The following is a 23,663-nucleotide window of genomic DNA, read 5'->3' as shown; positions in this document are numbered from 1 at the left end:
TAGATAGGACTTTATTTCCTGCAGCGAATGACAGGACCCGTAATGGTGCAAGTGAATCAGAATAATTAATTGATATTTCTGAAAGGTCTGTGGAAACTCCAAAACATGGTGTACAGTTTGATCCAAGGAGATTATTACAGAATGCAAAGGAAGTGACACCTACATCAGGAAGGCCTTTAGGGCCTTCACCAGGGGAATTGGATGAGTGGATTAGAGGAATGACATATAACAAAGTTAACATGGATGTGGGTAGAATAAAAGCGGATTTGGAAGAAATGATATTAGGAACGATTAGTCCAGAGAGATTGATTAGATATCAGGAAGAAGAGTTGTTATTCTTGTGTAAGAATATTACAATGAAAGCAAGAAATCTTCATAAGAAATTTACTGAAGTTGCACGGACATATAGTGTGGATATAGAAAAGTCAAAGACCTTACAAAAAACATATAGATTAGATTTTTAATAACAAAGATTTGAAGAGTTTGAATGCGTCAGTGAAACGATTGCAAATTAAGGAGTTAATTAGCACATTGAGACAATGGGGTGAGTCGGATCGTTGGAAAGGAAGATGGGCTAAAAAGAAGGAAGAAACAGCTTTGAATACAGGGATTTTATCAATGTTTCCAGTGAGAGAAACAGGTGCAGAAGTGACCGAAATGATATATCCCATGGGAGTAGTACCAGGAGGTGGGTATGTTCATTTTCAATGGTCGAGACAGGATATATTGTATTTTACAAATTAATTTCCCAGATTGAGAGAAAAACCAGTGGAGTGGTAATAACAAGTAGAGAGCTTTGTGAATGTTTCAAAGTTCTTCTGGAAAGACTTAGATGGTTTGTTTAATATTGTAGTTCTAGCTGATTTATGGACAGAGTGTAATATTGCAATAGATTGGTCGAAAGAAGAATGTCCAAGAGATGCAAAAACTGGAGCACCATCTGATGAAGTGATGAAAAAATATAATCAGGTCATAACCTATTTAAAGGGGAAGATTTTTCCAAAAGAGACAGATTTGGTTAAAATAGACAGAACCACACAATAAACAAAAGAGACAGTGCATGCTTACGATGAAAGGCTTCTTCAAGTGTTTAAACAGTTATAGTGGCATTGAGAATGTCACTGACAAGGATATGGGCCATTTCATATATAGGTTTGTGTTTGGTTTGAGACCAGAAATTACCATGATGATTCAACAACATTTAATCTGTTGGCAGAGTAAATCGATTGATAGATATTGCATTATGCAAAATATTGTAGTGTTGATATTGAAACGAGACATAAAAAGTTGAAAGAGAAATTAACCCGTTTCTTGCTTCGAACGTTCAGCGCCAGTGCTGAACATTCTAAGAAACGGGTTTGGCCGCGTCGCCCGTTGGACGTGCGCAGCATACGGAGGTAGTGCTCGCAACGTCCAACGGCCGACAGCAGCACTATAGGGTTTAATGTGGGCTCAGATGAAAGCAGCACAGAAAGGTGGGTTTCTCTCAGACAGGATTCATGGTAAAGATCAAGTTGTTCAAGATACCCAGACTATTACTATATTACTACTACAAAAGGTGGTGGAAAGTGTAGAAATAATAAAGGGGATATGAAGAAGAAATATCCGTGACAGGCTTGCGGTAAATTTGGACATTGGAGACGCGAGTGTAGGAGTTTTTTACAAATACAGGTGGTAGTACAAGTGTCAATGATATGAATCAGTCGAATCAGATGCAAAATCAGAATTCACAAGTACCAGAGGGGAGAGGACAAGGTTTACAAATACCTCAAGCCCCTATGCTAAATCAGAATGTGAATGGTCAAGTACAGAGATACAGTACAAATATGGGTTTTCACACAGATGAATCAGTAAAACAAAATGTACCATTGGCTTCACACTATTGGTTGCAGTGCCAAGGGAGTGATTCAGATGCATTTCAATGATGGTGCCTGAGGGGAGGAGGAGTGCGTGCTTGGCGCATCCCTAGATCAGTGTGGTCCTTTTGTGGATGGAGAAGTAGAAGGTAATGGGATTACATTCCTTTTAGACTCTGGCGCAACCCATTCCACTGTGAGAACTGGAAATTCCTAACCTACCTCTCTCTGGAGATAATATCCAAGTTGTAGGCATTTCAAACCAATTGATCCAAACTCAAGTGACAAAACCAATGAAAGTGCAAATTGGAGATTTTCGAGATTTGCATCGTTTCGTGGTGTGTGATACAAGTCCAGTTAACCTTTTGGGTAGAGACTTGTTATGCAAGATGAATTGCACCATCTTCTGCATACGCGATGGAATAGCATTCTATACCAATGACGTCGACATTGTATTCAAAATGGCAAGGCAAGGGACAGAGGTGGATGATTTGTATCCTTTATTCACAGCAAAGGATTTGCCTTTTGAATTGAAAGAAACTGTGTTGACTGATGTGTGGGATTTTTCAGGGAAAGCGATTGGATTGATGAAATTAGTTGATCCAATTCAACTTTCAGTTAAACAAGGGGCAGAATTTCAAAAAACCCCACCTTACAAAATGAGTCCTGAAACAATTGCAGGAGTAACGCCAGTGATTGAATTGATGATTGAACAAGGTATTGTAAAATAAATACTAGGCAGTCCTTGTAATTCACCTATAATGGGAATTAACAAACCAAGCAGTAAATATAGAATTGTTCAATATTTAAGAAAAATTAATCAGATAGTAGTAACTTGTTGTCCAATAGTGCCAAACCCAGCAGTAATTCTTTATCAAATTCCATGTGAGGCGGAGTGGTTCACAGTGATTGATTTGTGTCATGCATTTTTCTTGATACCCTTGCATCCGGATAGTTAATATTTGTTTGCATTCTGGTTTGGAGACCGTGTTTTGGCATGGTGTCGAGTTCCTCAAGGGTATACGGAACGCCTCTCAATCTTCAATCAGATGTTGAAGAGGTGCTTAGAATCACTGGTAATACCCAATAACTCAGTTTGGTTCTGTATATTGATTGTTGCATCAAAAACGAGCGAAGCCTTGTATGACAGATACTATTGCTCTTCTGAACCATTTAGCAGTAGGTGGGCATAAAGTGTCACCAGCAAAATTACAATTTTGCCAAAAAGAAGTTCTTTATTTGGGTCACAAATTTGAGAAAGAAGTCAGAAAAGTGTCACAGGATCGAATAAATGCAATCCTGCAAATGAAACAACCCAAGACACAGAAAGAGATTTGAATGTTCTTGTGTTTGGTTGGATACTGCAAACAGTGGTTCAATGGATTTTCATTGACAGCCAAGCCATTACAAAGACTGACTCACAAAGAAGTGTCAGATTCAATTCAATTGAATGAGGAATTTATGAAGGCATTTGTTGAATTGCGAGACAGCCTTTGTCTTGCACCAGCATTAAGAATTCCAGATTTCAACAAGGATTTTGCATTGTTCCGTTATGAACAAGAAGGATGTGCACTTTCAGTTCTAATGCAAATACATGGGAATGCATGTCATCCAGTGGCATATTTTTCAGCCACACTTGATTGTGTAGCAACAGCTTTACCAGGTTGTTTGGAAGCAGTTGCTGCTATTTATGCGAGTTTGGAACAGAGTGAAGCAATTGTGATCGGACATCCATTGAGGGTGTATGTACCACATTTTGTTGAGATTTTGTTGACAAGAACTCAAACACAGCATCTTACGAGTAGTCGGTTGACAAAATATAAGTGATTCTGGGAGCTGAAAATATGACAGTGACAAGATGCACACATTTAATTCCAGCTACCATGTTGCTAAATCCAGATTGTGAAACAGTGGTGGATGAAGCAGATCATGATTGTTTGGATGTAACTGAATTGTGTACAAAGCCAAGACCTGATAAAAAGGATATTCCATTATCCAAATCAGATTGTGTGATGTTTGTGGATGGATCTTGCTTGAGAGATGAAATGGGTACTTTGCAAGCTTCCTATGCAGTTTGTACAGTGGCTAATGTCATTGAAGCTTCATGCTTGAAAGGAGTAAAATCGCACAGATTTCGGAGTTGTTAGCACTAACTAAAGCATTCTACTTTGGAAAGAATTGGAGAGTAACCATATTTACTGATAGTCAATATGGTTTTGAGGTTGTACATGACTTTGGACAATTGGGGTCTCAATGTGGTTTCTTGATCTCATCAGGTTCACCAATTCGAAATGGAAAATATGTAAAAGACTTACTATTGGCACTACAAATGCCCAAAGAAATCGGGGTTGTGAAATGTTCAGCACACAGATCTGGCAGTGATTATATCACAGTTGGTAATAAGTATGCTGATTAAGTTGCATTTGTGTGTGCTAAAAGCGGTTTCAATATTTAAAAAGATACAGAAATCTGATGTTCTCATCTGTTGAAACTTGGGAAGAAATTAGGCAGTTTTAAGAAGAAACAAGGGTTGAAGAAAAAGGAATTTGGATGAAGGCAGATTGTTCATGTAGGGAAGAAGATGAAGTGTGGATTTATCCTGATGGAAGACCAATCGTGCCAGATAGTCTGTTGTCCCAAATGGTGAGGTTTGATCATGGTCCTCCACACATAGGTAGAGATGCTATGATTAGGTTGTTTAAACAATCATGGTTTAGCCCTAAGTTTAGGGTTATTGCAGAATGTCTTTGCCAGAGGTATGTGACTTGTCAGCAGCAAAATGCAGGAAGAAAGTCAGTTGTTAGTTGAGGATGAATTGGAGAAGCGGCTGGTCCATTTAGGCGATTACAGGCTGATTTAATAGAACTGCCACGATGTTATGGACTAAAATATGTACTGGTGATTGTCTGTTTGTTTTCTCAATGGGTGGATGCCTACCCAACAACCCGCAATGATATTCTAACAGTTGCTAAATTACTTCTTAGAGAGATCATCCCAAGATTTGGATTTCCAGTCTCTTTCAGAATCTGATAGAGGGACACATTTCAAGAATTAAATAATTTGAATGATTTGTTCAGTATTACAAATTGAACAAAAATTGCATTGTGCCTATCGACCAGAAGCATCAGGCATGGCTGAACAGGTCAATGGAACCGGAACCATTAAATCAAGACTTGCAAAATTATGTGTGTCTACTGCACTGAAATGGGCAGATGCATCACCATTAGTCCTGATGAGTCTGAGAAGTATTCCAGATAGGAAAATTGGATTGTCTCCACATGAGATCATCATGGGCAGAGCAATGAGACAGTCAATAGTTTCAGCAAATCAATTAATGAATATAACTGATGATTTGGTACTCGATTATTGCAAAGGATTGGCTAATGTGGTGCGTTCTGTGTTTCATCAGGTTGGAGAAGTTGCAACCCAAACCCAGCAAGAGCAGGCATACAATTTGAGTCCTGGAGAGTGGGTTCTTGTCAAGAAGCACGTATGAAAGTCGTGTTTGGAACCTCGATGGCTTGGGCCATATCAAGTGATACTGGTGACAACGACAGCAGTGAAATATGGTGGCTTGCCAAATTGGATTCCTGCTAGTCACACACGAAGAGTCCCAAGTCCACTTGAAAGTAAAGAATCAGTAGAAGCTGAACAAAAAAGGAGAGAAGAAGGTGATCAAAAAGAACCTGAACAGACTGAAAATCAAGTAAAGTGGGCACCAGCTACTGGGTCTCGTGAGACTGCCAATTTTGATACAGTGAAGAAATTGATTCCAGAACAAAACAGTGAAGAAGAGAAAAGGGAATCAATTAAAAGAAATATTGAGACAAGTCCTGAACAAATCGAAATTGAAGAAATTGAAAAGAAAAAAGCAAGAAAAGGAGATATATGGCCAAGAGGAGTGAAAAGACTGAAATACGCTTTGAATGAGAGTGTTCCAAATGCAATAGTTGAAATATTGGAACAAAGTAATCCTGAAGAAGATACAGTTCAAAGACCAAAAAGAGCAAGAGTTCAGAAACAAAATACACAGCACCTGAATGGACGTATTTGGCTGTTGAAAAAATTGATCTAAAAGACAAAGGTGGAGAAGAAATCGAGCCAAATTACATAAATTGCTATGAGCCACCCTAAATGAACTGTGTTAAAATAAGGGTGCAGAAGATTGAAGTTGAAAACTTTCTGAAAAATACAGAGCTGTGCTAAAAGATTGAAGAGGACTCAAAACAAAAAAATAAAAAAAAGAGAGGGGATTGGAGAAGGTCTTGGAGAAGTTCTGAAGAAAGACCTGAGGAAACCTAAGGCTTAAAAGTGCTTGGATACACATACTTTATCAAGTTTTAGTTTTTTAGCTTAAATGGCTAGGATTCAGGAGACTGACAATCAGAATCAGGGATCAATTAGGCGTAAGTGTATTCATTTTTGTTGTGTATGTGTTTTACTGATAATGGTTATTTGGTTAATATTAATAGTTGTTGTGCTTTACTTTATATTTCATACTAAAATTAATACTAACAATGATTTAGTAGATATAAAAACAAATGTGGGAAAACATCTTAAAGAGGGCCCACGCACTAACATTAAGAGATTAACTGGTAATGACGTGCATCAAGATAATTCTGATAATGATTTTTCGTTACTAAACTTCTTTATGAATATGTTAACACTATGGAGGCTAGAGATTGTTATGTTTACATGCAATTACCGTCTTCTGTGTCAGAAGGGGTGCCTTATCACCACCCTCCCCTAATGTATGTAATTTTGTGTAGCGTACTAACAAATTTGTTCTATGAAAATGGTCAGCTTCATTATTCCTACTCAAATTTAGATTTAGAATTTTCTGAACTTCCTATTGAAAAGAATATGAATGTAGTAACTAGTGCGAAGAATGCAGATTATTTTGGAGAATTTTTCCATACTACTAAGACAATAGATACTGTATATGCCCATAGAAATAACTTAACCTGTAGTCTACGGAGTGAATAGATTGAATTAATTAATGTTGTAGAAGATAGAAGAGAAGAGAAAGGCTGCTGAGGAAAAGAGTCAAATACCTCCTTAGGCTCATAGAGAGGGGAAGTACAAAAAAGATGAGACATATGCTGCAATGACTGTAGCCTGGCAGCATAGAGGGAAGCTTTGCTTACTAAGACATAACACTGATTATAATAACTATTTTATTGGTTCTAGTGAATGTGATCATACTTTCCTGATTACAGGAGGTTGGGGTCTAAAGGGTGGCATGGATCTTGTTTCCCCTGAAATTATTTATATGTGTGTGGTAAGAATGCCTATTATAGGCTACCAGCACATTGGTATGGGTGTTTTTATATGGGAATAGTTTTCTCCAAGGTGTAGCGTATAGATAAGAATCATGATACCAATGAAAGGGGTAAGAGTGGACTAATACGTAGCCAAAGGGGAATTAGTGCTGCAGAGATTGTGGGTGATATTTTTGGAGCATTGATACCTTCAGTTGGAGTAATTTTAAATTCACACAATATTAGAAAATTGTCCACAGTGGTTGATCGTTCATCAACAGATACTACTGGTGGTTGTTTGATGATTGACACCGAAATGCTGGCTTTGAGATCTATGGTTTTGCAAAATAGACTGGCTCTTAATGTATTATTTGCAAAAGAAGGCGGAGTCTGTAGCATGTTGAAAATTCAACAATGCTGGCTGTACAAATATTCCTGGCAAAAGTAAGAATCTAGAGGGATATATGAGTAATATGACACATTTACGAGAAGATTTAACTGAACTGAAGGTTGACGGTGCTTGGCAGAAACTTGGTAAGGGTTTCTCTTCTATAGGAGATTGGTTTTTAACATTTGGTAACAGCTTGTTAGGGAGAGTACTAATACCTATTACTGCTACTGCTACTGGAATATTAATGCTGTTTTTAATATATAAGTGTTGCAAACGTAAGGGTAAAACACTAGAGACAAAATGAGAGCCAAGAAAAGAAAGAGAGAAGAAATAGAAATGGAAGACAGGAAAATAAATTATTATGAGGTAATGAAGGATATAGATCGGATTCGGTTAAAACAAATGAGAACTAGTATGATGTAATACAATCAGATGGTAATCAGATTTTGGGAATTACGATGGCTTAAGTAGCCTTCAAAGGGGGGATTGATGGAGCAGGGTTTTCTGTAAATAAAACCTGCTTGGATTAAACCTCCTATTGTGTGAAAATCATTAACAAAGATTGTGAAATTTACATGGAAAGTATTAAAATCCTGTGTTTTGGAAAAGAAACAAGAACGGCGCAGGAAAATAACAAATGGTTTATGTAGGCCACAAATGATTTCTGAACAAAAGACAGCAAAGAAAGAAGATTGTTATATTCATGAGCAATGTGAATGAAAACGCGTTCAACATAAACAATATTAAATACATAGAATAATAGTTAAAACTTTTTGTGTTTATATTAGATTAATGAAAGATTGAAATGGACAATGAAATGGAACTTTTATTGTTAACAAATAACTGAGTCTGTTTATTTCTCCTAGAGAAAACTGCACACTTTACAGAGAAGGCCTCAAATCAATCATAGTTAGGTTTATTTGCCTTTTAAACTGAGAATTCAAAAATTATATTTTGTCCTTCACAGTGATTATTGTGCTCTTTCCTTGTCGAGGGTTACGTCATTGGAGTATCAGCGGAATTTCCTACTGTCTGAGGAAATGTTTAGTTTTGTGGATAACTGTGCTAGGAAACTGTAACAAAATGTTTTAGAATGTGCGCGAGTCGAGGAAGGAGGAGACTTTGATTTCCTTTGCTGAAGGACGATGATGATTGCATGCGTTTAAACAAAGAACTTTTGAGAGTAAAGAGCGACGAAAGTGGTGTCACCTAACACCCAATGACTCCTATGAATACTGAGAATTTCCTGGACTTTTTTTACTAAGATAGGGACCAACTTTAACATTTAGGGTATAACTATTAGTGTTAGAAACCATGTTTTTAAGCTAAACAAGGCAAGACGAGGCTATGCGAGAAGCTTGTGGCGTGGAGAGAGGAGAACATCTTCATGTGAACTGTCTCCTTGAGTTCTTTTTGGCTGATGCTGTTTGAAACTGACTCTTAAACTTTGCTCCTCATACCTTTGTGTGGATTGCCCCAGCTTTCCCTTCCGGCCAGAGGGTTAGCATTTCTGATTATTAGCACCTTGTGCTAAAGTATTCTTAGGTTTGTGTGAAATATTGTAATTGCATTGATTTTGTTACAATGCTCTTTTGTCTCTTTTCCTATCCACTCACTCATGCTCCTTAAATGAGATATTAGTGTGAATTGCTATATTTGAATTCTTTGTGTGATGGTTCTGAGATTCGATGCTGTACCTTTGTTTGACCATTTCATATGCTGTTAAAAGAAATAGATAAAGCAAAGTAATAGATAAAACTGAGTATGTCAATATTGATAATTGTGATTCAGTCTCTAAATTTCCATAGATGTCACAGACTATGCACTAACACACCATGGGGCATATTTGTTAGCCTCCTTGGCTTGATGCTGTGCTCCCCCACTTCAGAAACACAGGGCTGCACCATATTTACAACAATATGGTGCAGCTGTGCGATTTCCCCTGCGCTGGTGTTAAATTTAACAGCCTAACACCAACGCAGGTATGGTGCAAGGGTGTCTGTGTTGAAGGTGTCTGTGTTTATGTGCAGGAAGGTCTCCCTTCCTCCACATAAACAATCTTTAAATTGCGTGTTGTAACTTTGTGTGCTGCTTAATGCTGTACACATAAAAGTTGCAAAACATAATTTTCTTAAATTGTTTTTGTGCAGAAAGGGTGACCTTCCTGCACATAAACAATCAATGGACATTTGCTGTTTCTATGTGTACTGCACAATGCAGCACATATGGAAATAGCAACAACTAGAAGAAATAAAGCATTTCTCCTCGTTTCACCTGTTTAAGACACAGGTTTTCCCTGGTCTTAATTTTGGCACTGCCTCCTATTTACACCACCGTTGTAAATAGGGGGCAGTTTAAAAGTCAATAGGGGTTGCAGTGGAACGCCCACTGCAGACTCATTGTCCTTCCCTTTCATGCTAAGTACATCGTGAAAGGGTGCCTTGTTTACAAGGCAGCCTTAAGCCACATTATGTGGCTTAACACTGCCTTGTAAATAAGGCAAAGCCCCTATCGCCACCACACCGCCACCACAACATCACTAAAAGTGACGTTGTGGTGGTAATAGGAGCTTGTAAATATGCCCCCAAATTCATATCCCAACAATGGCTTAACCAAATTCACCTTTTCCTTCTGCCTCTGCACTTACTCAACATGAAGTCTCTTGCCATGGCTCTCCTATTCATCCACATCACTCCTATTATACAAATCAATTTCTAAACCATGGACAGCACACTACCATGCACTGTTCTCACAATTGGTGATGTTGCAAGACTTACTGGAAACGCTATTATTTTAGATGGAATAAGTAATATAATGTAAAAGGGAATAAGCAGTGCATGGTGAAACCTCCAGTTATAGGTAATGTAGTGTGTCTACTAAGTTCAATATACATTGTGTATGGAGGTGTGCGAGTTAAAATAATTTGAAGGTGTTGCATAAATTATAAATTAAAGGTATAAGTATAGTTTAGAATTTATAATATATACATATATATAGTGTAAGTTTCTATCTAAAGAATAAATACATTTACAATAATTTAAAGGTGGTGCATACATTATAAATTAAAGGTATAAAGGACCCCTCACCAAACAGTTACAGACTGCCACTGCAGGCTGCATGACTTGGTGCAAACAAAAGTGAAAACACGACATGGCACACATCCATATGTGCAATGCCCACAGGCACTGCATGCAGTATAGGTAAGTCACCCCTCCGACAGGCCTTACAGCACTAAGGCCGAGTGCAATATACTACATGTGAGGGCCTATCTGCACAACCAGGTATGCCCCTGTGCTGGTCAGCGCTATTGCTGCCAGCACACATGAAAAGGGAAGCCGTTTTGAGTACATATGCCAGACACTGGTGGAAATGAGTCCCCCAGCTAAAAGATGGCTTCTCTGAAAATAGGGATGATTGCTATCAAGCATCGCATATTAATAAACCCACACAGTTGCCAGTGTTGGATTTATTAGAAGCTCACAGAGGTCACCTCATAGGTGCCCCCTGAAATTCTAACCGCTACTAGTGTGCTTTTTTTGGCAACCTGCCACCCGAGATGATTTTCTGACCCAATGGATTAGGGCCTTTGCTCTCGGGGGGCTAGAGGGAGGGTCTGCTTTGGCTGGGGGGGGTGCTTACACTCTCTCCCCCAGGATGACCTGCAGATTAGCATTCCAAGGAAGGGGAGTTTAGAGCCCACCACCTTTGGTATGCAAACCTGGCTTCTCTCACAGGAGAGGAAGCCAACCCCGTTTGTCCTGGGCCCTTTGCCACCAGGACAGGTGAGAAAATTAGCTAGTCAGATAGGCGTGTCCACCATCAGGCAATACCACCCCTAAGACGGGCTACCAGAAGTGGAGGCGACTTTTCAGAGTTAGCCATTTAGGTGATGGTAAAATTAGGGACTCTGGGACAGCATTAAGGGGTTGGCCTAACGGCTTAGGCGCTCAACCTCGGACCTGGGGATCTGGGTTCGAGTCTCGGTAACGACGCCAAAAACCTCCTGTGATTCTGGGCAAATCACTTAATCTCCCTGTGCCTAAAAAAATAAATGAAAGTGTGTCCTCATGTAACGTAACTATTGCTATGTAAAGCGCTCTGATACCTGATTCGGTTCGGGTCTAGTTCGCGCTATATAAAACTCTGCAAAAAATAAAAATTAAAAAAAAATAACCACAGAAAGTGATCATATGGGAGGCATAGTGACCCCAGGGGTAAGTAGCCCATTGGCTACTACCATACACTCCCCTAACACCCCTAAATTCTGTATTTAGGGGAGCCCCTGGAACCATTAAATCAGATCCGCAAAAGCAGAGGACTGAAGCACAACTGACTTGGCACCAATCATGCCGGCCAGTCTGCTGTGCCCTGTTGAAAATGTGCCTCTCCACCCGGCTGGCCCGGCTCACGGAGAAGAGGATCACCGGTGTCTTCACATCCCCTAGCATTGCAAGACTTGAACGCTCCTGTTGGTGCAACCCTTTCACACAGATCAATACCCATTGACTAACATTGGGCACCAATGCTGCATTGCGCCACTGCACCCAGCCGCCCTAGTCCCACTGAAGGTGACCTGCTGGTGCTACACCTTAAGTCCCGAAATTGGTTTCATTAGTTGCTGTACTGTACCTGAATGTTGTACTTGTTTTTTATTCAGATAGGATAACATTGCATTTTCTGAAAAATGCACTGCGTTGACTTTAAAATGCAAAGTATTTCTCTTGCGAAATGTACTTACCCGATCATATTGATTCTGGCATCTAAACATAGAAAGATATGTGTCATTTTTTTATACGTTGGTGTGGATCTCCTTGAGGTGTGTGCACCATTTATTGACTATTGTGTATATTCACAGATGTCTATCACTCCTCTCTGATAAGCCTAAGATTGCTTGACCACTACCCCCTAGAAGAACACCCTGGGTTTGTGAGAGCAGGCCCCTGTCCACTCATAAGGGAACCCCTGGACTCTCTGCACAATACAACTCATTTTGTTATATCATATAAAGAGTCAGTTTCCTACACTCGTTCAGATATGTACTGCAGAACTGACAATACCAAGTCACCCAAGTGCCTCTGTGTGCAGCTTTTCTGCCAGGTCAAGTTGGCATTTAAAATCCCTTGCCAAGCTTTAAACTTCCCCTTCTACTACATAGAAGTCACCCTTAAGGTAGGCAATAGGTAGGCCATAGGGCAGGGTGTTATGTGCTTATAAGATAAGACATGCAGTTTGAAGTTTCAGTGAGTTACATGCACTCTTACAGACTTATATGCCCAGTTACACATCCAGCCTCCCACCCATAGTCAGAGTCACATACCTATTTAGAAAAGCATAGAGCCACTCCCACGCCCAGTCAGATATCAACAGTGGTACTTACACATTCACTCATACATCCACACAGCACTTATATATATCCAACAGTAACTGAGCCAGTAAGCAATCCATACAGTCATTTACAAATACATTTAGAGACCCATAGAGTTATTAAGAGAGCCACTTATATACCAATATAGGGGCATATTTTCAAGAACGTGTGATAACCATCGCAAAAGTAACTTAACGCAACTCCCAACATCTCAGTCTATCACTGGAAAATTGTGCCGTGGTAACTAAGTATTCACAACACGGCGGCACCATGCGATACACTCTAGATAACGTGACAACTGACTGCGTTAAAATCAACGCCATGCCTCAAAAATGCAAAACGCAAACGCAAAAAAAGCTGCAAAAAGGCCAATTGTGATACAAAAATCAGTGAAAACCAGCTACAGGCCTGCAATTCACATGCCTCAGGCGGGAAAAATCACCATAAAAGCAGAAAAAAAACTGGCAAACAAATGCCAAACAACAGCGCTACAGGAGGAGCTGAACGACATGGAGGAAATGGTGTCCACAGTCATCAGTGGGGAGACGGTGGCTGGAGTCGGGGGACCGGACACTGCTCAACATGGCACAATAGCACCAGGGTGAGTAATGACCAGGGACTGGTAGGACTGAGAGATGGGCACAATGGCACACATACACAATTGAACTGAGCACATATGCGGTGAACCCATGCCCCAGACCCCAACTCCCACCAATAGACCAATGTACCCAAGTCTGAAACATCTCAGCACTGTATAAGCACAGAAGAGAGGCACATCACAGGAAAGGGATAAGGGGCAGCAAAATCATAGCAAGAGGGCCACTCCCCCAAAATGCAGCACACACACATTACACGCAGAGCACATCAACACTGACAACAATGTGGCACAAACCGCAACACGTCCACAACAGAACACAGGACACACTAGTGCCGACTGGGTGTAGACACTGGACAATCACAAGTGGCATTGCAGGGAAATGTGAGTTGATAATGTACAAGTACAAACACACACACGTCTATTGTTGAAATGTCCACTGTCCCTCATCAAATAGGCAGCTCCTCCCAAACAGCCACGATGTACACAGTCATGCCGTCTGTATGTATACATGTATAATGCGACAACATACATGTGAACACATTGTTAAACTGCATCTCCCCTTCATATTGCAAAGGGACAATCAACACCTCCTGCAGAGCAGCCTGAACCTCTCTTCTCTGATGACAAAGAGGACCACCACAGCTTTGACTCCGACACCCTCCAAGAGTTCATTGACAGACTTCGCACCCCACCTCCATGTGCTGGGCAACCCAGCTGCAATGAGGCCACCCCACCCCCTGCACTGACCACACAGTAGGTAGCACCCACCACCACAGCTGCCTCCCAGGTCCCCCACGAAGAACATATGGCCTTCCAACGCCATGTGTTGGGGTGCCAGGAGCAACTGGCTGAACAGGTGAGGTTGGGCTTCGATCGCATGGCAGACAAACTAGATGCCATACGTAGGTGTCTAAGTCCTATCAGGGACCACTCACAGTCCCTAACAGACACCCACAGTCCACTCCATGCTCTCCAATGGACCATGGCTGACATCGCTGGAGCCCTGACTCAGAGAATAGAACAACTGTCCAGTCAGAGTGGCTCTACCGATGTCACACGGGTGTTGGGAAACATGTGGAGGTTAATGGAGACCATGGAGCGGGCCAATGTGGAAAGAGCGGCTGCCGTGGCTGCACACCGGCAAGTGGTAGCTGGGTTCCTCAATGGCCTCAAGACCATCCTCACGGCATTGCTGCCACAAGGCCTGGCGCTGATGCATGCTGCTGCTACCACTACATTCACATCTTCGTCCCCTGAAGTGTCAGTGCCACACAGTGCTGCAGACATTCCACCTCCATCACCTGAGGTGTACCTGCCACACAGTGCTGAGAAAGGCCAGCACCACCGACACGTGAGGCACATGGAACAGCAGAGGACGAAGATGCAGAAGAAACCACCATCATAAGAAGGATGCAGTAGCATGCATCTCCGCCATATGGCCTGTTTCAGCTTGGTTCTACCCTCTGCCTTATCACCTTCCACTGTCCTCCAATGCACTCTACGACACTCACCTTTGACCTCGACATGGACTGCCATATTCTGTTTGATCACCAATGACACAGCAATCAGACTGTGGACTGAGCTCTCCCTCGTCCTTTGGACTTGTCATTCCCTGAAGGACTCTGGATGGCCCTCCACGAGCCAACTTCGTCATGTGGGGTTTGCATGGCCCTGTACTGCTCCAGATGCAACACTCCACTGAATGTGCATTAAACATTCCAAATCACACATATGTGTTGTGTCTATGATTCAAGTGAGGTAGTATGGATGAATGTAGGTTCAGTGAATCCCTCTTACGTCCATGTGGCTCATGTCGTTGGACTTGGGTCACAGGGTGACACATTGCCGAATGTTGTCCGGGTGGCGCCGATGCTACAACAGCAACACCCGCATTTGTTACTTCCTTGTCCTGCCCCATATGGAACAATGCCCAGTACCCCAGGGTCATCGATCAAACCCTTACGCTGGTCTGGCATGTGCCAGGGCAGACAACTACGCTTACGCACACAGGGGACGACGACAATGCTACATGTGCCAGGACTTCCCTGTAGTGATCTGCTGACCACAGATCTAGTTGTCAGCATGCCACAGCCACTCCCTCATGGCTGGTGTACACCTACCCCACACCCATCCAGCACACGCGTCACAGGACATGTCACACTGCCAATAAAAAGGTCTGGGCGCACTTGCTCGACACCATTTCCAACCTCTCTCTGGGTGTATTCGTCTGATGTGGCTGTAGGCATGGGGTCCCAAGGTCTGCAACATCACATTCCGCCAGCCCAGAGGTGACATGATGGTGTCCACGCTACGATACCCAACCATAGAGGGTCCATGACTTGCAGGGCACAGACTTGGTGGCACCGGATGCACTGCGGCTGGCACAGGCACACCACCATGGGACAGTGATTTTCAGTGAACTGAGGTGAGGGCACCTTAAGTGCTGAGCGGGTGCGCAGCCTGCAATGATGCCCCGTCCCGGCCGTCTGGACTGCTCAGGTTTTGTGTGCCATGCTGGACCGCAGTGTAGGCCTGAACCAGTGGGCAGCGTGGGTCTACTTCCATGTGGCATGGGCTCTCTGGTCACAGAGTTAGTGCACCTCAAGGGCTGAGCGGATGTGTAGCCTGCGATGATGCCCTGTGCACTGGTATGTCCTCTGCCATGGCGAAATCAAGACCCAGCACCAAAAGTGAGACCTGGTGGCCTGCGGAGCGGGGCTGCATGATGTGGAGGGTGCCATGTCTGCGGCTTGCAGCGGCACATGGTGGGCCCTCTTTTCTACACGCCAGTGGCGGAAGGTGAGCAGTGAGGCCTGGGTGCGCACGTGTGGGCATGCACCTCTGGGCGGTGGGGGAGCTGGGGTGCAGCTGCCTGGGTGCGCAGGGGCGGGCATGCACCGCTGGGCAGCAGGAGAGGCTGGGGCGCAGCTGCCTGGGTGAGCAGGGGCAGACAGGCGATGATGTTGTGTGTCATTTGTATGTCCTTTGCCATTCATGTATCTGGACTCTGTTTCAAATGACGGATCTGTTTAAGATGTGGGACCTAGTGAACTGCAATACATGCCATCACGTGGTTGGAGACACACCGGTGTCAGCAGGTGAGCAGTGTGGCCTGGGTGGGCAGTGTCGGCACTCTCTCTCCCTGTCCATCTCTTCTGTTATCTGTGTCTCTCTCCCCCTCTCTGTCCGTCCATCTCTCTCTCCCCTCTCTGTCCATCTATCTCTCCCCTTCTCTGTCCGTCTATCTCTCTCTCACTCTCTTTCTCCTTCGCTCTCCCTCTGTCCGTCTATCTCTCTCCCTCTCTTTCTCTCTCTCTCCTTTGCTCTCTCTCTTTCCGTCTATCTCTCTCTCACTCTCTCTGTCTGTCTATCGCTCTCTCCCTCACTTTCTCTCCTTTGCTCTCTCTCTGTCTGTCTATCTCTCTCACTCTCTCTGTCCGTCTATCTCCCTCTCTCCCGCTCTTTCTCTCTCTCTCTCCTTTGCTCTCTCTATGTCCCTTGATGTGCGCACGACACACCTTCTCATCGTGATTTCTGTCTTGCAGGTTGTGACCTACGGATTGTCCCGAGGGGAGCCGCCATGGGTCTTCATTTCTGTCCTGTGTTTCTTTGAATACATTTTCATTTATTGATTAGTAGGTGAATGTGCGATGCTCATTTTTGTGACAACACATGCATGTTACCAGATGTGATTGTGTGACATCATGTGGATTATTTATTACATGATTCTGTGTTGTTAATGTGACATGTCTTTGGCCGTAGGTGGTGGGGGGGTCCTGGGAGTGGTGGTAGGTGTTGTGGCCCTGTTGGGGCTCCAAGCTGCATGATCGTTGGATCCATGGCATCTGTTGCCCTTCAGGTGTGGCTCTGACCTAGGCTCCCTTGTGTGGTGCAGGCTGTCCTCCGACTTTGCACCAGGTCAGAGCAGGTGTTAGTTTCCTGCTGCTAACGTGCCTTATCTCATGTTTCGCGGTCTTTTTGCCTATCTGGCTGGCCATTGAGAATGTTGCGGAGTGGTCTTGTCGCAGCTTTTGGCACGGGAACGCCTACTCTGCATCTCATTAGCGATAGCTGCCGGGGGTCATCTGTGGCGATGTTTTTTGCGGCAGCTATCGCAGGTGACTGGTGCTGTGGGCTGTTAGCACCAGCTTGTGAATGGGGTGTTAATTTTATTGCGAATTTGGCTGCGATGAAGTATTGTTAACTCGCCGATAACTCCTTGAGAATATGCCCCATAGTTACTTAGACATCTGGTCTGGCACACATAGATGGACTGATACTTCCACTTAGATATGCAGTCAAGTACTAACACAACCAAGTCACCATCCAGACAAGTAGCCCTTTAAACATGTCTCAGGCCTGCTACTGCAGAGCCTCTGTGTGCAGGTTTCCTGCCAGGCCAACTTGGCATTCAGCACCCCATTACCATCGCTTAAACTCCCCTTTTTCTATATATAAGTCACCTCCAAAGTAGACCATAGGTACCTATAGGGGAGGGTGACATATGCTTAAACGGTAAGGCATTTACTTTTAAATTTCAGTGAGTTACACATACCTACTTATAGACCCATATGCCAAATTATACATGCATTCTCCCATCCATACTATGATTCACATGACTATTTACAAAAGCATACAGCCACTCACACAAGTAGTCACACAGCGACAGAAGTAATTACCCATTCATTCACATACCCTCACAGCACTTAGCCAGCAGTAACTGAGCTAGTTGCAGACAGTTACATACCCTAGTACTACCTAACACAGCCAAGAAGTAATCCATACAACCACTTACAAAAATATATTCAGACCCATAAAGTTAAAAAAAGAACCACATGAACACTGATATAGTTATTGAGTCATGCAGTAACACACACACAGATGGGCTGATACACTCACACAGATATGTACTCAAGTATTGACACAATCAAGTCAGCCATGCAGACAAGTAGCCCTTTAAACATGTCTCGGGCCTGCTACTCCAGAGTGTGGCAGTACAGTTTTACTGCCAGACCAAGTTGGCATTTAAAACCCTTGTCAAGCCTTAAATTACCCTTGTATTACATATGTCACCCCTAAGGTAGGCCATACAGTGGAGTGATATGTGCTTAAAAAGTAATACATTTACTTTTAACTTCCAGTGAGTTACATGCACACTTACAAACCCTTATGCCTGGTTATACATGCAGTCTCTTAGCCACAATGTGAATTACATATCTATTTAAACAATGTTGAGCCAGTCACACATCCAGCCAGTCAGCGACAGAGGCACTCACACATTCACGCATACACCCACACATCACTTATATATAAAGCAGGGCCAGCAAGAATCCAAACAACAGCTTAGAAAGACATTTAGAGACACATTGAGTTGCTAAGAGAGTCACGCATACACTGAAATAGTTACTTAGACATCAAGGAGCACACACCTAGATGGACTGGTACACTCACTCAGATATGTACTCAAGTACTGACACAACCAAGTCAACCATCCAGCCAAGTAGCACTTTAATCATATGCCAGGCCTGCTACTGCAGAGTCTGCTAGTACAGTTTTGCTTCCAGGTTGACTTGGCATTCAACAGCCCTCTACAAACACTTAAACTGTCCATTTCTACATATAAGTCACCCCTAAGGAAGGCCTTAGAGCACGGTACTATGTGCTTAAAAGATAAGACATGCACTTTGAATATTCAGTGAGTTACTGTTGCAGGGATTCTGCGCATATACAGAAATATGCGCAGGGAACCAGAACCCTGGTATATAGTGGTGTACCAATCTATCACCTCAGTACCCAAAAATCCCAGAAACCGACTAGCAATAGTGTCTCATTCGTTCACCGATTAACAGTGAAGCTACCAATGATAAGACAAACCAGAACACAACACTCCCAACTCTATCAGGAATCGCGGTAGCAAGACAACTCTTTCGCTCTCTCACTCATACTTGTCCACAATAAGAGTATTCAGAGTCACGGTATAGTTTAAAATGTTTATTTCAACTAACGTGCTCTATGGTACAGTACACGTGCCATTACTAGCAGCAAAATGCATAGAAACAATATTGTCAGCATTGTCATAATTCCATAGAAAACAAACATAGATATCATTTTATAAAGACAGTAGAAAAGGGCTACAGTGCCTAACCACCCTCCCCGTGATAAGATATTGCTTATTACAAAAAAGAAGACCTCTGGGCTTTGTCAGCAGACCCCATACCTCAAGTCCTAGATGAAAGGTTTACATCTCAGGACAAGCACAGCTCTTCTCTCTGGAAAGGTCTCTCTCCAAGTGCGCAATCAACATGCTTAGCTTGCAATATTAAAGCATACGGTTTTCATTAGTGCAGCTGTGTGTCATGTTATGTCTAGGTGCGAGGGAATGAACAGAACAGAATAACAAGGGGCGTTGTTTATCGACCTTGTACATCGTGTGCAGACTAAACCTCAGAGCACAGCAGAGAATGCGAAAAGCAGACAGTTCTCATGTGAAAAGGACACAAAGTCTTTGCAAAAAAAACGCATATAGTGTTGTGTGCAAAAGCAGCCTAATGGCAGCGGAGCTCATGCTAACTTAGCAATGTCCACAATGAACCCACCATTCATACTACATTACACAAACACTTACAGGCCCATGCTCCCAGTTATACATGGAGTCTCCCACCCATATTGCGACTCACAATCCTATGTAGAAAAGCATAAGGCCACACAAACAGCCTGTCAGATACCGACAAAGGCACTTAAACATTCACTCAGACACCCACACAGAACTCATGCTTACAGCAATAACTGAGCCACTTGCACACACAGTTACATACCACAATACACACCAAGACAACAAGTAAGCAAATCATACAGCCACTTACATATACATTTACAGAACCATAGAGTTAGTAAGAGAGCCAGCCATATGCTAACATAGTTACTTACATATCCAATGGCACACCCACAGAGGGACAGATAATTTAAGGCAAGAACTAGTGGATGTGAATACGGTGAAGAATGTTCCATTCTATCTCAAAGAAAATAATGTGTATTACAAAAAAAGTAGATTTTCTCATAGATGGCAGTTGTTTGAAGACTGAAATTTTACCTTCAAGTGGACAGTTTGAAAATCATTCAGATATGTACTGAAAAACTGATACCACCAAGTCACCCATCCAGACAAGTAGCCCTTTCAACATAATTCATGCCTGCTACTGCAGAGCCTGTGTGAGCAGTTTTACTACCAGGCCAAACTGACTTTTAAAACACCTTGCTAAGCCTTAAACTCTCCTTCTACTACATATAAGTCATGCCTAAGGTAGGGTGTAGGTAGGCCATAGGGCAGGGTGGTGTGTGCTTAGAAGATAAGAAATGTAGTTCGAGAGGAAATAGACCTGTTATGTTTAATATCTTTGGAATGGACTGAAATTCTGATATAATGAAGTATGTAGGCATTTAGTTGCTTGAGGTATGTAATAAATAATGTATACTGTATTTTGTTTTCAGATATCTACTTTTGTTCAAAGTGAAGAATTTTTGATGGCAAGAAAAGAACAGAGGAGGAAAAAACAAAAGAAACAGTAGTATGTGCAAAAAACTGGGAACAGAAAAAGGGATGATGGACAGTTGTAGAATGGAAAAAAAACAACTGCTGGTAAGAGAACTAAGGAGTTTCCTAAAACATTATTTAGAAAAATGGAAAATGTGGAAAATTATATCAATGAAAAGAAAGCTTTACCAACAACTTGGAAATGAAAAGAAGTAAGGGCTCGATTCACAGAACTAACTTAAGACAAAATCCTAAACTTACTACTTTTGGTATTCACAGAATGCACTTACTACTTTTGGTATTCAAAGAATGGATTTACGACTACTAACTTTACGTCCGCACTTGAGCCGGAAATTCCGGCCCGGAGGTGGAGCTTTCGGACCGGGGCGGAGCTTTTGGCTTGGAGGCGGAGCTTGTGCCCCGGAGGCTGAGCTTCTGGCTTGGAAGTGGAACTTGCGGCACGGAGGCGGAGCTTCTGGCTTGGAGGCGGAGCTTCTAGCCCAGAGGTGGAGATTTCAGCTAAATCCCCACCTCAGAGCCGGAAGCTCCACCTATAAGCTGGAAGCTCCGCCCCTGGGCTGGAAGCTCTGCCTCTAAGCCGGAAGCTTCGCCTTCGTGCCAGAATTTCCGGCCCGAGTCCAGACGTAAAGTTAGTAGTCATAAATCCATTCTGTGAATACCAAAAGTAGTAAGTGCATTCTGTGAATAACAAAAGTAGTAAGTTTAGGATGTTGTCTAAAGTTAATTCTGTGGATCGGGCCCTAAGTGATGTGCTAAGTGGAAAATGTTAAAAAAATACGCTCATCTAGAAGCAAGGTAAAAACAATTCAAACAAATAGGAAGAATGTTTAGAAGTAGGGTACTACAGAATTTTGTAAGAAATATAAATCACTATAAGAGAAGAATGGCAGCATTGAAGCAAAAAACACATTGAAAGTGCAGTAGATTAAGCATTTGGCTCAAGGTGTTAAGTATTTATCTTGATAATAAATAGAATTAGAACACTTGATACAACAGTGTTGTGCATGACAAAAAAGCCTGAAGAAGGATATTAATAAAAGTAACGTTTACCAAATTTTCAGGGAGAATGGAAACGTTCATCTAGTACTGAGGCTTTCTTTAATGAAGAAAGATACTTACAAGAGAACACATATTTGCATATGCATTTGAAACAATTGGATGATGCTTTGAGGAAAAATATATTAGCTTTATTGTAAATGAGGAGATGGTCCATAGAAATGTAGAGCAGGAGATAGCTGAAGAGGTACAAAAGAGGTGTAGACATGCTCCTGCGTTCAAGTGGGACTGCAGTAGTATTTGTAGTGTTCACCAGGAATCAATTGATATGCTAAGAAGTTTTCTACATGAGTTTCCAGGTAAAAGTGTGAAGCAAAAAATTGCAATGTTGCAAGGTTTAGATCCATGCAAAGGGAGGAAATTGACTAATTTACAAGGACACTCTTTAGCGTGTCTATCGAAGAAAGTGTGCAGATGCACCTTTCACCATATTTGAATGTTGGGTGTTAATCATTCAAAGATGCAAAATTTAGTTAGAAGGCTTTAATGTGTAAAAAACCCTACACTGTGTTTAGGACAATTAAACAATGCACTTTTGTATTGGTACAGTATCAGAGGTTCAAAAAGTTTGTGATGATATTCAGTTTCATTTCTTTGGTCCTGAAGTAGAGTCTGGAGAAAATGAGCAGTTGGTATGTGCAGGTGAAGAAGAACAGAACTCAGACATTAGTACTGATAAGTCGGCACAGGAAATAACAATGTTTAATGCAGTTGTAAGGGAGAAACAAAACTTTGTATGTGTCGTCAATGCACGCACTAAAAAAGCCTAATATGAAATGTAGATTTGCTATGTATTTATTTGCGGATGTCACAACTTGCTCCCTGCATTCTCATACCCACCACCAGGGGCTGGATTGTGGGGCTCTCCAGTGTTCTAACAAGCTTCCAGACCCTCCCCTTCATGCATATACTGACTTCCAGTCATTTGGATTCTACTTGGAAATTGCCATCCATTCCCAATTCATGCTGGGTTCTGTGAAAGCCAGCCTGCTCATGTTTGACAGACTGTGACCTAGAATTCCCTGTACACTGATTCTTCTCCACCCCTGCAGGCCAAGGATGGGTAAAGGAATTCAGCTCACCTGTGGCTGGCTGCTGCTAGCCTGCTCACACTTAATTACTGTGACCTCTTTAAGACCCAGCTCACTTCAGGCCAAGGTTGGTAATTGTAGCTGTGTACCGTTGAGACCGACCCTTGTTTCCAGTGTTTCCTGAGTTTTTGATATCTTTGTTTCCATGTTTCCTGAGCTGTTGGTATCCTTGTTTCTAGTGTTTCTTGAGGTTTAGTTATTGCTTTTTCCTGAGCTGCTGCTGTTTTCCTTGTTCCTGAATTACCACTGCCTTCAGTGCTACCTTGACTCCTGAGCCTTAGCATTCCTTGTTCCTGAACTGCAGTAATTTCCCTTGTTCCTGAACTAGCACTGCCTGCAGTGCTGCCTTGGCTTTTCATCTTTTGCTAAATTCTTGTTCTTGCTCCAGCACAGTCTTCAGTGCTACTTTGTGTTCTTGACTCCTGATCCAGCACTATTCTAGTATACTTTTGTGTCCTTCCCTTCTGTATATTCTTTTCCAGTCCCTGCCTTT

This window comes from Lissotriton helveticus, chromosome 2_1 (genome assembly GCF_964261635.1).
Source record: "Lissotriton helveticus chromosome 2_1, aLisHel1.1, whole genome shotgun sequence".
Lineage (NCBI taxonomy): Eukaryota > Metazoa > Chordata > Amphibia > Caudata > Salamandridae > Lissotriton > Lissotriton helveticus.
This window is presented reverse-complemented; position numbering follows the sequence as displayed.